The sequence below is a fragment of the Lynx rufus genome, unplaced genomic scaffold (genome assembly GCF_022079265.1).
Source record: "Lynx rufus isolate CCGP_SWC_20201006 ecotype Redwood Valley unplaced genomic scaffold, mLynRuf1.p SCAF_10, whole genome shotgun sequence".
Taxonomy (NCBI): domain Eukaryota; kingdom Metazoa; phylum Chordata; class Mammalia; order Carnivora; family Felidae; genus Lynx; species Lynx rufus.
Genome location: NW_025814824.1, coordinates 51,056,473 through 51,073,256, shown reverse-complemented (window position 1 = coordinate 51,073,256; position 16,784 = coordinate 51,056,473). Strand labels below are relative to the sequence as shown.

The 16,784-nt window shown below is 38.4% G+C and overlaps 1 long non-coding RNA gene across 1 annotated transcript; it reads right to left on the bottom strand.

The window, feature by feature from the left end:
* Positions 1 to 1,231: 1,231 nt before the first annotated feature.
* On the bottom strand, positions 1,232 to 8,056 carry LOC124525869 (uncharacterized). The gene is made up of 3 exons (XR_006965569.1): positions 7,956 to 8,056; positions 5,426 to 5,483; positions 1,232 to 1,889 (listed from the first exon to the last, which is right to left on the bottom strand). It is a non-coding gene; the product is annotated as an uncharacterized LOC124525869 (long non-coding RNA).
* Positions 8,057 to 16,784: the final 8,728 nt, after the last annotated feature.

The window sequence follows — 16,784 nt, the reverse complement described above, 5'->3', positions numbered from 1 at the left end:
CACTCAGTTTTGACACTTAACACACTACTGGAAAGAGTATAGATAGGGATTAGTAGGTATTGAATTCTATCCATAAAGAGATTTCTACTAATTTCCCCCTTGTTATTTCATCATAGATATTCACCCCTTACTGAGTACCTGTGGGTGGTTAGTTCAGCTGACAATTTCAAAGAACAGGGAGTTCAAAATTCATAGACCTCATTAAGCGGTCTGGAAATTCTTCAAGAAGGTAAAAATAGAACTACTACATGATCCAGCAATTTCACTTCTGAGTATGTATCCAAAAGAGTCAAGATCTTAAAAGAGGTATCTGAACCCCCATGTTCACTGCAGTGTTATTCACTACAGTCAAGATATGGAAACAACCCAAGTGCCCATTAAGAGATGAATGGATAAGGTAAATGTGGTATATGCATGCAATGGAATATTATTTTACCTTAAAAGAGAAAGGAACCCTGACATTTGCAACAATAGGAGTAGACCTAAAGGGCATTATGCTAAATGAAATAATCCAGACACAGAAAGTCAAATGCTGGATTTTCTCACTTACATGCAGAATCTAAAATAGACTCACAGAAGGAAAGAATGGAACGGTGGTTGCTAGGGGCTGGGGGAGGTACAAAGTTTCAATTACACAAGACAAATAAGTTCTGGAGATCTACTACACAGTACAGTGCCAATAGCTAACAATACCATATTGTATATGCGAAGATTGCTAAGAGAGCAAATCTTATATTAAATGTCCTTACCCTCCCCAAAGAACAGCAATAACAATAAAGGCAGGAAGAAACTTTGGGAGATGATGGATAGGTTTCTGGCATTGATGGTGGTTTCAAGGCTGTATGCTTATTCCCAAACTTAATTTAGACACATTAAATACATAAAGCTTAGTATATGTAAATCATACCTCAATAAAGTGGCTTAAAAATAAAGTAAAATGGGGGGCACCTGGGTAGCTCAGTCAGTTAAGCATTCTACTTCGGTTCAGGTCATGATCTCACAGTTCATGAGTTCGAGCGCAGCATTGGGCTCTGTGAGACAGCTCAGAGCCTGGAGCGTGCTTTGGATTCTGTGTCTCCCTCTCTCTCTGCCCTTCCCTGCTCCCACTCTGTCTCTCTCTTTCTCTCAAAAATAAATAAACATTAAATTTTTAAAAAATAAAATAAAAACATTTCCTATTCCCTGAAAGTACTATTGATTAGAGGCTTATGGCATCTGGTTCAGTCTTTCTATTCGCCTCATATTATGTCTCGCCATCACCTTTAGTAATACCCATGTGCACGTGCACCAAACAGGCTGCCCTGACAAAATTGGTGACAGTCTCATCCATGGACAGACAGTTGCTCTCCAAACAGACTGCCCTGACAAAATTGGTGACAATCTCATCCATGGACAGACAGTTGCTCTCCACTTCTTGCCCTCACCCGCAACTGTCCCATCTCTGAAATCTTCAGCTTCCATTTCCTACCTTGAATCTGTGTGCCCTCACTTTCTAATTGTATCACTTATATTATACCTATCCTTTAACCTTATCACAACTTCTAGCACCTTGAGCTCTTTAATCCCTCCAACTCTGAGCCCCATAGCAAACTCATTTCCTCACATATTTAGCCTAGATCTCACCTATCATTCGAACTCATCAACTCCTACTATTCCATTATTTCTAGCATGCCCAACTTCTATCAGCCAAATCCCTGGCTTCCCTTCCCTTCATCCAAATGGTTAAACACTGCTGGAGAAAAAGGTATGACCATGTGGAATAACATTACCACAAATGTATGCTTTCCATCTTCAGATGCACCCTATGGGAAGCAACTTTCTTCTCCCTTCCCTTTTCTCTTCTTTTTCAAACAGTCCCCAGCAGATGAATTCACTTCTCAGCAGATGAACTGTCAGCAGAATTCCAAATTCACAGAGAAAAGAGAGACGATCATGGCTTTCTTACTGTTTTTCCTCTTGTCAACCTTTTTTTTTTCTTTGCAGGGGAGGGCTGGAGGAGGACAATCAGGCTGAGTACTTCTAGTACCTCCCATTTTATCTAATCTATTGATTTATTAGCTATACAATTTAATGTTTTTATTTTAAGTCACTCCTCTAGGATTTATAATATGCATTATGAGCCCAATATAGTCTTCCCTCACTAATGTTATACTACTTCAGATAGAACAACATATTCTATAACCCTGCCCCACCTACCACTCATGTTATTGTTACACTTTTTATTCTTACATTTTATGAGCTACACAATACACTGTTGGAGACTTAAACACTCAATTAAATTTGAAGAAACAAAAAATTGGAAAGAAAAATATTTTTCTATTTATCCACATATTAACCATTTTAGTGCTGTCTGGTAGACCCAGCTATTCACCTCATATTATTTTCTTTTTATGTTTCTTGTAGTAGAGGTCAACTAGCAATAAATTTTCTCAGATTTTGCTCACCTAAAAAATGTCTCTCTTTTTTGCCTTCCTTTATAGATTTTTACTGAGTGTAGAATTTTAGTTTGACTTTTTCATTTCTTTCAGGCCTGTACAGAAGCCATTCCTTTGTATTCTGGCTTGCATGGTTTCTAATGAGAAGTCAACAATATTTCCTATCTTTGTTCCCCTCTACAAAAAATGTCTACTTTTAATATTTTCTCTTTATCACTGCATTTCAGCACCTTAATCATGATATGCCCTGATTTTTTTTTTATTTGGTTGGTGTCGTTGGGGGGGGGGGGCGCGGTGGGGTAGGTGGCTTCTTGCTTAGATTCTTTTAGCTTCACCGAGCTCTCTATATGTAGTTTTAATCAAAAAGGAAATTTGGGGGTGCCTGGGTGGCTCATTCAGTTAAGCATCTGACTCTTGATTTTGGCTCAGGTCATGATCTCATGGTTGGTGAGGCTGAGCCCTCTGTCAGGCTCTGCACTGACAGCACAGAGCCTACTGGGTTTCCCCCTCTACCTCTCTCCCTTCCCCTCTCCCACTCATGCATGTGCACGCTCTCTCTCTCTCTCTAATAAATTAACTTTAAAAAAAAAAGAATTTTTATCTCAGTATTTCTTTTAATATTTATCCTGATACTCCCTCTTCTTGAAACACTAATTTCATGAATGTTAGCTTGCTTGACATTGTCCCACAGGTTATTGATACTCTGTATACTGGTTTTCTCCAAGCCTTTTGTGTGTAAAAGCTTTGATTTGAATGGTTTCTATTGCTCTTAGGTTCACTGATTATTTTTATATTATCTTATCCACTATTAAACCAAACCAGTGAATTTTTCATATCAGGTACTACAATTTTCAGCTTCAGACATTCCACTTGAGTATTTTTTATACATTTTATTTCTCATCAATATATTTGTGTTTTTCTTTAACTCACTGAACATTTTATAATACTGTCTTAAAGTCCTTGTCTGATAATTTCATAATCCTTGTCATTTCTCAATCTCTTTCTGTTAATGTATTCTGGTTATAGGTCACATTTTCCTACTTCTTTGCATGTCTAATAGCTTTGTATTATATGCTAGGAATTGTATATTTTATGGTACAGAGTGTCTGGATTTTGTTGTCTTCCTTTAAAGAGGGTTAAGCAGGGTTTTTTCCAAGACAGATTTCAGTCTGATATTTTTGAGCTTTCTTTTAATACCTTGAAGGCAGGTCAAAAATAACACTATGGGAATAGGTTAGCCATACAACAGAGGTGGTCCTTCTTGGGACTTAAAGTCCCAAGTTCTACAAAGTCTCTCCACTCTGGCTGTGCAAATTCAAATGTCTCTCAACCTTGTGCAAGCTCTGGGAATCAGGCAGTACATATCTACCTTGTGGTGGCTCTTTCTCTGTTAGTTGTGCTTTGTACTGAATATAATGAGTTTGCTTTCTTTACAGTTCTAAGTCTGTCCAGATCTGGTTTGGGCTTGAAGGTGATCAAAAGAGGAACAGATTGGAGCACCACCTTGATTAAATTGCCTAAGTTTAGTATATGTTAAAGCAGCAGTACTAATCATATGCTATTTGTAATAAGAACTAAAATAACTCCACACTGGTTCTGTCAAGATTAGAACTTTTGATTTGGGCGGGCTTATTAATCAGGCTTATGGAGTTCTAACTCTTTGAGTGCCTCAGGAAGAACACACTGGGGAGCCTAGGAGAGATTCAGCTTGTTTTCAAATTCCTAAATCCTCTGTAGAGGTTAAATATACACAGTTAATGACTTTTTTTTTTCTTAGAGAATTAACCAGTGGGCTTCCTGGGAGCCAAGACTCTTCCATTTGAAGGAGACAGAATGGTGTGAGGTTGCCCCATAGGCTACTTTTTATAATTGCACATGGTCCTTTTCTCTCTTTGGACCTGAGGAAATCTTAAAAGGTCTTAAGTGGCATCAGAGACCCTATCACTTAAACATACATTTAGAATATTTGCTCTTCGTTTTTCACTTATGTCTGAACACTAACATAGCAATTACTTTTCCTTCCTAACAGAGAGGCATGACCTGAGACAAAGACAGAAAAGACAGAATTACTCTATCAAATAAGTTAGTGATTTTTTTTGGGGGGGGGTTAATGTGATAAAAGAAAGAAGGGAGAACTATCAGCTTGCTTCTTAAAGAGTTTTACCCTTGAAGGTAATAGCTCCACTGAAATTTTTACCTTGTACATGCTATCCTTTGGAGGCTTCTAAAAGATCTATCACCAGTCTACAAACATCTACTTTTTTAGGTTTTTTCCTAGTTGCAGCAAAACGTATCTCAACAGCAGGGAAAAGAAACAAAAGTTGAGCCCAGTGACCCACCTAAGGGCCTTGTTGCTGACTCAAATTGATTAAGATATCAATTCTCATTATGGCCAATTGAGGTATCAAGGGATGGTAGGCATAAATTTTTACCATTCTTAGTAAAAGAGAAACATATGTTCTATAGTTTATGACAGAGGGAAAGTTCCGTAAAGGGAAATACCTGTGGATATTATAACCCAGAACTGTATTCCCAGATTTATACTCTTCTGTAACAGTAGATCTCAACTTTTTAGGCACATGAATCTCTTTGAGAATCTCATGAAAATTTTGTTACTTTTCAGTAAAAAAATATATATATATATATTCACATGCATAAAATATATTGTTTTTAATCCTTGGATTTCTCTACTTCCCCCAACATGTGTGTGCACACACACATGTGTATGTGCCCATGCATACAGACACTACCAATTTATCATAAACTCTAGTTAACAAATGGCCCTAAAACTTTTGTTATTAATAACCATCACTACCATGAAAACTACAGGAAAAAAGATTCTGGCCCAAGACAGAACAAGAGATTCCCTTAATAAGTGAGTCACAGCTGAAAAAGATCTAAGACTTTAATCTTAATGAAGGTTAGGAGATAGGGTAGGTGATAAGAAAACAAAAATAGAGGAAATCACAAAATCCAATAAGCTGACTTACCAGGCATGGCTGCCTTCCAAGGAGCTGGCTCAATCACCTGTGCCCTGTAAAGTCCAAACTGAACAAAGACAGACCCCCCCCCCAAAAAAATAATCAGAAATGTAAGCTCTTTTGAGGGGACAAAAAAGAAGAGTCCCTCTGTCTTTTGTTACCTTCTTGGGATCTAGAAATATGGTTTCATATAACTTCATGACCAAACCTGAGGTGGTCATTAAAATATGTGCAAAAATTTCATTCTTTCTATATCAATAGTTGAACAGCCAGGACATGAAATTGGAGAAGGGGTGAATTTAGGCTAGCAGATAAGACCATTGAAGAGTGTGACTAACGTGGAGTTGCTTCCATCTTGAGGTGACAGAAGGAAAAACCTGCCATGAGATTTCTGGCACTCAGGGAACTTCTTTGGGGGAGTTTCTGAGGGATCTTTTACAAAAATGAGGAAGGCTATCGTTTTTGCATTCAATGTGTATCTACCTCCTCTTGGTTCCCTTGCAGTAATAAAGGCTTGGAAGACAGCAGAGCTCATAGGGAAAGAATGCAGCTTCCCATGGAGACAAAAACATAGCTGTGGCTTGAATTAATACAAACATTAATGGGTATTGACAACTAAGATGCCAAAAAGTGAAGGCAGAGTGTTCAGAAAGGGAATTTAAGAATCCCTTGCATTACCTGATCCTTTTGCATCTACTCTCAATTACAACAGAGACCAAGATGCCCTAACAGAATGGGTTAGCTTCAGCACAAGTAAGGATACTGAAGGACTTAGGCTCTGGTGAGCCTCTATAACAACACCAGCAAGAAGAGGAAAGGAATGCAGCTGAACCCTTGAAGAAGGATGTGTTTATTAGTCTCTTGAAGACTACAAATTGAAGATAGGGGAGACTGAAAGACTGAGGGACCTATGAAACTATATGTAAGAGAAAATTAAGATGAGATAGCAGTGAATAAAACCATTTTGTATAGGAATTAACATCCTTTTGTAACAATATTCTTTGGATGTAGGAAAGAGTACAAAATAACTGAGTGGACTGATTAGCAGGTATACCTGAGTTAAAGCAATCTGAATATGGACACCTGAGGGATCATTGGGTGTATAGGGAAACATATGGTTCATAGCCACTTGACGTGACTTAATTCAGTTAATGAGAACCAGGGATAAAAATATACATGAAAAATGCAGGAGATGTTCAAACACTAGACATGAGAGTGCTTCAGCCTGTAGGCACTCTCTATGAAGAAAAGCCCAGGGCTAACAAAAGCACCAGGGAGCCTTAGAGATGATCTAGTCAAACTTTCATTTTATAGTTGAAGAAAGTGAACAAGGTCAGAAGAGGTAGTGGTTTGCCCAAGGTCACATACATAGTTGGTTCAGTATAGATGTGATATTTAAGCCCTTAGGATACCTCTTTTAGTCTAATATTCCTTCCAAGACACTCATTTTGATCTGTGCCACAAATTCATCTAACAATGATAAAGATAAAAACTTGATAAGCAGGGACAATATACTATCATAGGTGACATCTTTCTGGCCTAGGAACTGATAAAATCAATCAGTGATAATGCATGTGATTTGACAGAACAGTATCTGTCATATCTAACCAGTTCACTTGCACAACTTGTGCTCCAAAATGGACATTTTTAAAATGATCTCAATAAGAGATTTAACCATAGTCAAGATCTGTAGAATCTTAAACATTGTTAGGATATTGACTTATGATCATAAAGAAATTCCTAATACAGGGTATTTTACTATGCTAATTTCCTCTTTGGGATGTATCTGTTATATGGAGAAAAAGACAAATTCAACAGAAATTAAAATTTCTTTTCACATGAAAATGAATTTTGGCTTCTCATGGTTCTCAAAGTACAGATCACCAGTATTTAATAAAACCTCATAAACAGAACACAAGAACATAGACTTTTTAAACTTGATTCTTCACAGGTGCCACTAAAATCACACTATAAGTGAGACAAATTTCTCTATAATCTTTATGGAACTTTGACAAGCTAGAATTTTTTTCCTGTTTTGGGGTATAATTTGGCTAGGAGGAAGATGGTGACTTCTCACTTTTGAGTTCACCAAGGAATATGATTTAATAGAAGGAAATCATTCCATGAGAATGAGAAACATTATAAGGAAGGTAGAGTATATCATTCTATGGAACTATTTGCAAACATAGCATCACTATCACCACAAATACAGACTGCAACATATTCAGATTTCACTAAGAGGCATGAAGGATAAGAATAAAGGCTATTAGGACTCAGAAAGTTTATAAGAACTAATATCCAAAATATAAATAACTATTACCATACAGAAAACAGCAGCAGAAGCTTGGTGAAGAATAAGAATAAAAAAAAATGACTATTTCAGCATACTCTACTCATGGCTCTTGGAATGATTATTTACATGGAGAAGTGACATAAGAGTGTAATTATGGATATAGGAGTAAAGGTAAAATAAATAATATCATACTCAAAAATGAATATATGTTAAAAAAATTTTAATGAGAAAAATAGTATTACATACTCGTTTGCAGGAAAAGCAGTTGCAAAGCTTTGCTTCTGTTTCCCCTCGTAAACCTGTTCCCTGACTACTGAGAGACACTAGAGAGGAAGAAGAAGGAGCATATTGGTATCCATGTAAGCACTAAGGATCTATGGCAATGCTGAATGGCAAAGGTAGATATCAAAGAGTGACCTCACCCTCCCACTCTTTTACCTCTCTGTTTTCTGCTTTTTTACCTTCACTGAAAAGCTTTTCTGAGGATCACTGGTAACCATCAAATTATTAATGAGAGTCCTCCAAGCATTCTTTGATACCATGTGGCATTGACCTCCTACTTACTTTTCAAACTCTTGACTTGGGTGACATTAAGGTGATTCTCCACTTTGACTAATCCTCTCAGCTCTTTTGCAAGTGGCTCTTCCCCAGGCCCTCTCTGTAAAGGCATTCCCAAAGAGTCCATCCTGCCTCCTTGCACTCAGCCCCCTGGCAAGCTCATCAGCTCTCCCACCACGCATTTACCATCAGCTCTTTCCCCATAATTATACCTTGTGTTTGTCTAGAAGTTTACAGAATGTACATAGCATTTCCTTTAATACTACCAACAACTAACTGATATTTATTTTGCAGAGGAGTAAACTGAGAGACTCATACAGGTGTAGTTCCTGGCCCAGGATCTCAAAAATACAAAGTGTCAAAGTCTGGCAACCACCCTCTCCTTAAGCCCCGTGCTCTTTTCACATGATCAATGTCTCCAAAAGACTCCCCAATGTGTACCCTAACGTCCTATCTTCTTCACTATGTCCCAAATAACACATTACCCATTTATAATGAAACTTTACATGAATACCCCATGACTTGCCATATTCCCCAAATGCTTCCTCCTTTGACCTCTTTTTTTTTGAGATATGATTGACATATAACACTGTTTTAGTTGACATATACCATTATATTAGCTTCAAGTATACAACATGATGATTTAAAATTTGTATATATTTCTTTTTTTTTTTCAACGTTTTTTATTTATTTTTGGGACAGAGCGAGACAGAGCATGAACGGGGGAGGGGCAGAGAGAGAGGGAGACACAGAATCGGAAACAGGCTCCAGGCTCTGAGCCATCAGCCCAGAGCCCAACGCCGGGCTCGAACCCACGGACCGTGAGATCGTGACCTGGCTGAAGTCGGACGTTTAACCGACTGCGCCACTCAGGCGCCCCTAAAATTTGTATATATTTCAAAATGATCAGAACACTAAATCTCGTCAGGATCCATAATCACATATAGTTAAAAGTTTTTCTTGTGATGACAACTTTTAAGCTTTACTCTCTTAGCAACTTTAACATGTAGCATACAGTATTATTAACTACAGTCTCCATGCTGTATATTACATCCCCAGGACTTATTTTATAACTGGTTGTATCTCCCAACCAAGACTTTCAATTCACAAAACTTTTTTTGTTTGTTTTTACGGAGGGTGTGCATGCATGAGCAGGGGATGAGAGAGAGACAGAGAGAGAGAAAGAGAGAATCTTAAGCGGGCTCCACACTCAGTGCTGAGCCCAACACAGGGATCGATCCTACAACCCTAGGATCATGACCTGAGCCAAAATCAAGAGTCGGATGCTCAACCAACTGAGCCACCCAGGTTCCCCAATTCACAAAATCTCTGCCCTTATTCTGGTTCTTGGATTTGCTTCCCTACGGGCTTACACTATTGTACTATTACCTTAAAAGTATATTAATACACTATTAATGCCTCTACTTCCTGTCTCTACCATGCTCTAATACACCTCATGCTATGCTTCTGAATTAATTTTCCTGCTACATCTTGTTCACTGCCTTCAGTGGCTCTGTGCTACCTTTAAAATAAAGTCCAAATATCCAAAATCCCAAAATTCTGTACAGAATTTTACCCACTATCTTTCCCACTTAATGTCATGCATTCTGCACTGAGCCACCCTGGACTATTTAGGGCTTCAATAAAGGCATTTTTTTTCTGGTGGTAGATGCACAAAAGTATTTGCTAGATTCAATTAAACCCATCAGGAATGCATTGGTTTTATCCAATTTTTTTTTTTTACAGTGAAGAGATTGAAGCCCCTTCCTTTTACCTGAATTCATATTAGATACTGTTCCTTTGGATAAATGTCCTAGAGCTTTTTTCTCTCCCTGCTCTTAAATACTGGTATGTGTATATTGGTTTTCACTGAACAGATCAGTAACTCAAAACCTTGTAGACATATGTAGCTATATTTGAGTAAAGATACCATGTTGTATGCCAACCAAAATATTACTAAAATGATACAAAATTGGTTGCATATTCATTTTCCATGAAAAAGACTTACCATAAATATTGAAAATGTACTGTAATAGTTTTATTCTCGCCAGTACATAAATCACTCCTTTTTTGCATAATAGCTAACATGCAGTTCCGTAAGACTTTTTATTTCAGACATATGTAAGTAAAGCAACAAAAGTAATTTGTTAAATTTGTTCACATCATATGCATGCTATTAATTACAAAATAGAAGAACTACAGAAGCATTAATAGTCACATAATCTCTGAGTGAGATGTTAATTCCTCATGGTCCCTGGACTATTAACTAGATAGATGTGGTAAGAAATAAATACCTGGAGAGTGATTAAAGTATTAAGTTGTTAAAATAAAACCTCCATTTATATCATGTCATACCTTCAAATGTTGGTCTCAAAAAATAGCCTAATTCTATCATGTTATATCTTGTCACCTGTAGCTTTCTTGATCAGATGGGTAGGTAGGAAAAGAAAAGTGAAAGCAAAAATCGCATGCTGGATGTCCTCTCCTTTAATAACACACAACAGTGGACATTTTATCCTACCTACTGACTCTAAGAAAAATTCGTCTTACACAATCACAAAATGGAGACTATTTACTAAAGATATGAATTCACCTGAACATACAAAATAACATTTGTTTAATGTGACACTCTCCAGGACACCAAGCCTTCTGAAAGTTCCCACTAATTCCAATAGAATTGTCCCTAAATACCTTCTCTGTTCTGTTTAAGGAGACATCTGCACTATCTCATTTAGGGAGGACTTGCTGGGAGTTGATCCATCCTTCTGTTTGTCCAAATGGCTTCCTTTGGGCCAAAGCTGACACCCACAGCCCCAAGCTACACCCAAGGTCCTCCTGTCATGTGAGGCAAGCTAGTCAACAACCTGGATCTGTCCTCACTCCACTTTCTCCATTTTCTCCATTTGCTCTGGTCTCTCTGTTTCCTTGTCCAGAGGCTTTTCAGGGAAAGAAAGAACATCACATAGAAAAGTGAAATTGAGAGTCCTGCACTTGTCTCTAACTAGCTGAGTGACCTTAGCCAATCCACTCTACTTAGTTTTGTATAATGGTTAGAATCATATTTCCCATGCTCATTGTGAAAATACGATGAGATTGGACCCAATAAATCGTTTTGAAAAGAGCAGTGTGTTATGCACAATACCCATGTCTTTCCCCCACTATCTTTCAGCCTTCAAACAACTACATTGCTATTCTGAACTTTAACAAAGAGAACACAAACCAAAGAACAGAGAGTGACATTCCGAAATAGTACAAGAAAGAAAAGCCATCACTATAATCCCAATTTCTGCATTCCATTCTTAGTATTTTCTTAAAAGACCATGAAGGGCCTCTTGATTCCTCTGCCATTGTATCTTTTTATAAACAGAAAGAGGTTTGGCTTTGGAAGTGGTCAAAGTCTGTGACAAGATGGAAGGGAAGTGATTCAGAGGGCAAAGAAGTATGTTCTGGCTATCAATTACCTGAAGAGCTGAAAGCAGGGTGCTAACACTTTTGTGGAGGCACAAAATTAGACTTTTAGGGTGTAAAGAAAAAAAGGAAGTATAAACGAAGGAGGAAGGAAGGTGAAAATTACTAAAGAGCTGCCTCAAATCTTTTCTTCCAGTATAATTGATATATAATATCCTGTTAGTTTCAAGTACATATCACAGTGATTTGATATTTTTATACATTACAAAATGATCCCCACCAGAACTCTGGTTACCATGTGTCAGCAAAGTTCTTACAATATTATTGACCATATTGCTTATGCAGTACATCACACCACCATGACTTATGTATTTTGTAACTCAAAGTTTGTAGCTCTTGATCCCCTCGACCTATTTCGCCTGCCCCCAACCCCTCCCCTCTCTGGTAACCAATGGTTTCTTTCCTGGGTCTGTTGCTGTTTTGTTTGTTCATTTGTTTTGTTTTCCAGATTCCACATTTAAGCGAAATCATTCAGCATTTGTCTTTCTCCAACTTATTTCACTTAGCATAATACCTTCTAGGTCCATCCACCTTGCCTAAGGTTTTACCATCGATCTTTTGAGAAACAATTAAACATCCTGGAAAAGGTCACAATATGGCCCTTTCCGAATATCAACTCTGCACCTCATCTCATATGTCCTCTGCTGCAGCAGCCTTAATAAGCTGGGGCTTCCAGAGCCCCATCCACTTTGTTTCTATCCTTAATGCTTTGGCATGGCCCCAGTTATCTGCTTGGAATTCCTTTCTTTGGTTTGATTCCTGAGCTGATTACTGGAAAATTTATAAAGCCTTTGGGCCAATGTAGGACTGCTTATTTGGACAAAAGTTGTTGCTCCCAAATTCACTTCCCTTAAAAGTGCAACGGAACAAGTATCCTAGTTCTCTAACAAGAGATGCTCCATAGCCTAGAGGACTTGCGTATCAGATAAAGTGAAACCAGTTATGGGTCCTTTGTCCAATATGAACAACCTGAGGAGGCTACAGGATCTTTGTGGAGAATAGTCAGGGCAGATTTGTTTGAAGTGATTTAGTTACAGACCTAGGAGAGTGAGTCTAAGGATTTCCCATCTCCTGTTCTCTTCTGCCTCCAGGTAAATAGAACAGGCATCAAAAGCACTATTTTTTGTGTAGAGGATGGGATGGGGGATAGGAGAGTCCTTGCCTGAGGGCACTCTGTTTTCTTAACAACTCGGCAAGAGGCTTGATGAGCAGAAACAAGCACTCATCCGCCTGATTCTCAGAACTGAGTGAGAATAAATTCTTTGAAATAAGTCACTCTTCCCAAGTTAGGCAAGACAGGGATGCAAATATTTCCCCGGGGGCGAAAGTCACAGAGCTTAAGTTACCTTGACAGCATACTATTCAAGAGGACCCCCACCAGAGAAGATGAGCCTATCAGAAAGGATGATTCTAGGTTTCATGGGACCTGAAGTACATGTAATTTGGGAGGTCTTCTCTGACATGTACAAAATTAGGCCCAAATTCAAGGCTTGTTTAGAATGAGAAAATAAGTAACAATAAAATACAAATATTTAAAAGTTGACAAATATCAGAAACATCAAAAATCTAGAAAATATTTTTATTAATTATCTGACATTCATCTGTAGTAATTCTTTCCCTAAATTTTTGGCGGCACATTTTTTATACCTATTCCATATTACAATAATAGAAGAGAAAATTTAAAGATCATTTAGTTTTTCCTTAGGTATGGCTGAATTATTTTTGCTTTAATTTTTATATGTAAGAAAGTTTCTCTTTGCTTTAAATCTTATTTTGACAATGTCATGTAAATTTTAGAATTGTCATGAAATTTAGGAAACTCTGACTAATTTCCTTCCTATCCTTAATATTTGGAAGAATTTCACACATGCTAGCTCTGAGTCCTGTATGTTTTAAATCTTGTTTCTTCTTCATTGCCCACATGCTTCGGAGGCCAGGTGACATAGAACACTTCAAAAGTCAAAAAATAAAATTTAAAAGCAAAAATAAAAATAAAACACCTCTATCTCTGCATCTTCCTGTCACCATGAGTGATTACAATATTTCTGGAAGCCATTTCACATAGGATGGCTAGCAAAATCTCACAGGTTTTGAGTCACACAAATGTATCCCACTAAATCCTGGCTCAATGAATCTCCAAAACAACTTTTCCTTAGTCAGCTCCCCAGATGTCTACAAAACCCCAAGTTTCCGAGACATAAGAGGAAGTATTCCAAAGGGAAAAACCAGAATGGAAAGAGGCTTCAGTCTTAACTGCTTGTGTTAAAATAGCTTACTCTTACAAATTTTACCCAAGCAGATGACCACGTGAATACACTGTGAGGGGCGTTCCTGGGGCCTTGGTAGGAGCCTGTGCACATGAGGGGCCCTAAGGCTTAAGCATCACTGCCTTCAGGGTAAGTCCTCTTCCATAAGTGGGTTACGTAACTGGTGTAGGAACTGAGGAGGAGTCAAAGATGCCAGCTAACTAATGTTGAACACACATTTGAAAATTGTCCAGTTCTAAGGTCCAGAGGTCTCTGAAGAATCCACCAAGTTACACCATGAAAAGTAGACTTCAATGTCTACTCTGACAAAGGGCATTAATAGTCAAGAAAAATAACCTGTACTAGCTGAGTGAAAAGGTATGTGTACCCTCCCTCCTCTTTCCCAACCTTGAAGCAACCAGAAACAGCAAAGTAAATAAGAGAAGAGGGGAGAGTAAGAGATCGGAGAAAAATTAAAACAGATGGAGCAGGGATAGGGGGAGGCCAGTGACGCACCTAGGGAGCAACATTTCAGGAAGTGCTCATGCTAGTCCAGGCGCTGTGCCCACCCTGTTCTGCACCTCCGTCAGGTTGTAGCTGTGATGAAGGGAGATGTCCTTAGTTGAATGAGAAGTCGGAATGTGGACTCCTAGCACTTTAGGCTGATGAGGTTCTGAACATTTATAACTCAAAGTGACAAAAAGCAATGAAATCTTCCAATTTAGGCAGAGAAACAGAGCAGATTTAGAAGATAAAAATTAAGATATTTTCTGATTGTACCTCGGTGAGCATTTCCTGTCTAATCAACTGGCTATCTTCAAAGAAGGAAGCAACTGCTCTTGTATACAGGATTATGGCCCATCTCCCCAGCTTGGCTAACAAGAGCCCCATCTTCTCCTCCACCATCATCTCTGATCCAAATACCAGTGTCACCATTGTAGTGAAATGCATCAGGCCCTTTCAGCACTCTGTGCCTGGCCCCTCCTCCTCCCTCGGCCTTGAATATCCTTCCCTTTCTCTCTCTGCTTCCCCCCCCCCTTTCTGCCTTTAGGACCAGTGAAACACCACCTCCTCAGGGAACTTTGCTTTACTACCTCAGACAGAATGAGTAGGTCCATTCTCTGAGCTTCACTCTTCTCTTTGTGGCCCCTTGTTAGGGCACTTAACACATGGCAGTATCTTTTATTTGTTTCTAGTTCTGACTTCACACCTCCCACCACCCCAGTCTGTAATATCCCTCTAGGTAAGGAGTGTCACTTACTTAAGCTTGTACTACAGTGTTTTTAACACAGATCCTGGCACAATGTTAGTTAATCCTATGTGAGAAGGTTTTCGCATAATGAATGCATTCACCAATTTATCATTAATGTTTAAGGATGCTTGAACCATCCGTCCCCAAAGATGTCATAATTGAAGGTGAAATCAGAAATAAACTCTTCTGTTTGAGATTATTACATTAAGTAAATCACTTCAGTTTAGAAAATTTCCCAATTAGGCACAGATATCAAGCGATCCTCTCAGGCAAAATGCTAAATAGTTAACCACATTTAAATAAAAAAAAAAGGTGATTAAAAGACGGACTCTGGTGATTTCTTAAGGGAAAAATGCTCTTAGATTCAAAGATTTCGGACTCCTGGCAAGTAATAACTAAGTTATTGACTAAACACAACTTTCCCCAGGTAAATCTCTCTGAATTTGTTCTTCCTTTCCTTCTGGAATGCAGCCAACTCCTCTGAGGTACTTAGTCTTCATTTTAACTAACTAATAACCCAATTTACTTTTAATCAAAGTATCACAATTGAGCAAATTGAGAAAGCATACTCTAAGATTTGCTTCAGGTGGAGAGTAGGTTGTTAAAGATATTCTGATTGCTATACTATTTCAATAATTTCAATCCCTTGACGTTTGCTGTCTCCATCGAGTCCTAAATACTTGAACTTATCCTGAATGTTTGAAAACCTCTGCCTTAATAAAGCTTCTGAGTGAATTTGGGTATAAGCCAGACAGACCTGTTATTCCTTGTATGAATTTAAGAACAGGTCAGTGTTTACAGTAAACGTGTTTTAACAGTATACCAGACCACAGCAGCATTACAGAATCTTCTTTCCAAAGTATGAGACTCTTAACTGGAAGGTCCTACCAATATTCCACAACCTTGATTTTGATATGTGTCAGTTATAAAACACAAGCAACAGGTTAGTCAAGTGGGTAGAGCTTTAATAAGTATAATGATAAGAAATGTTTTTCTGAGGAATGCCTTTATACACATTTTATGACTCCCTTAAAAAATGAAATTATATTTGAGTGACAGACTAAGTCAGTGTGCTACTCTCCCCCACTGTATGTGGGACCCAGGAGAGATCAGTCTCTCTTTCTGCTAGAACACTGGAGAATACTGGTAAAGCAGTGAAGGGGACAAGGGAGCAAGGCTTTAAGTGGTGATTGCTTGAGCTGAAACAGCTACAAGCTCTCAGTGCTCCTAACTCCCGTCGGGTTGAGGCGACCAGTGACAAGAGTTGGTAGAAGGTGGGGTACACCAGCAGGTGCTGAATATGATTTATTTGTGGCACATAAGGCAATTCTTCCTCTTCTCTTTTTAAAACTTAAATAATAAATTATAATATTGACACAGAGGCACTGGAGAATTTCGTTCCACTACAAGGGCACTGCTGAAAAGGACAGCACTGTCGTGGACGCACACGTTGACTGATCGTTGCAGCACCATGGCTGTTCCTCCTCTGCCCAACCCCAGTCCCATTTCTCAGCACAGCTACCACCTCACTGACTGGTGGATGTATGCCAA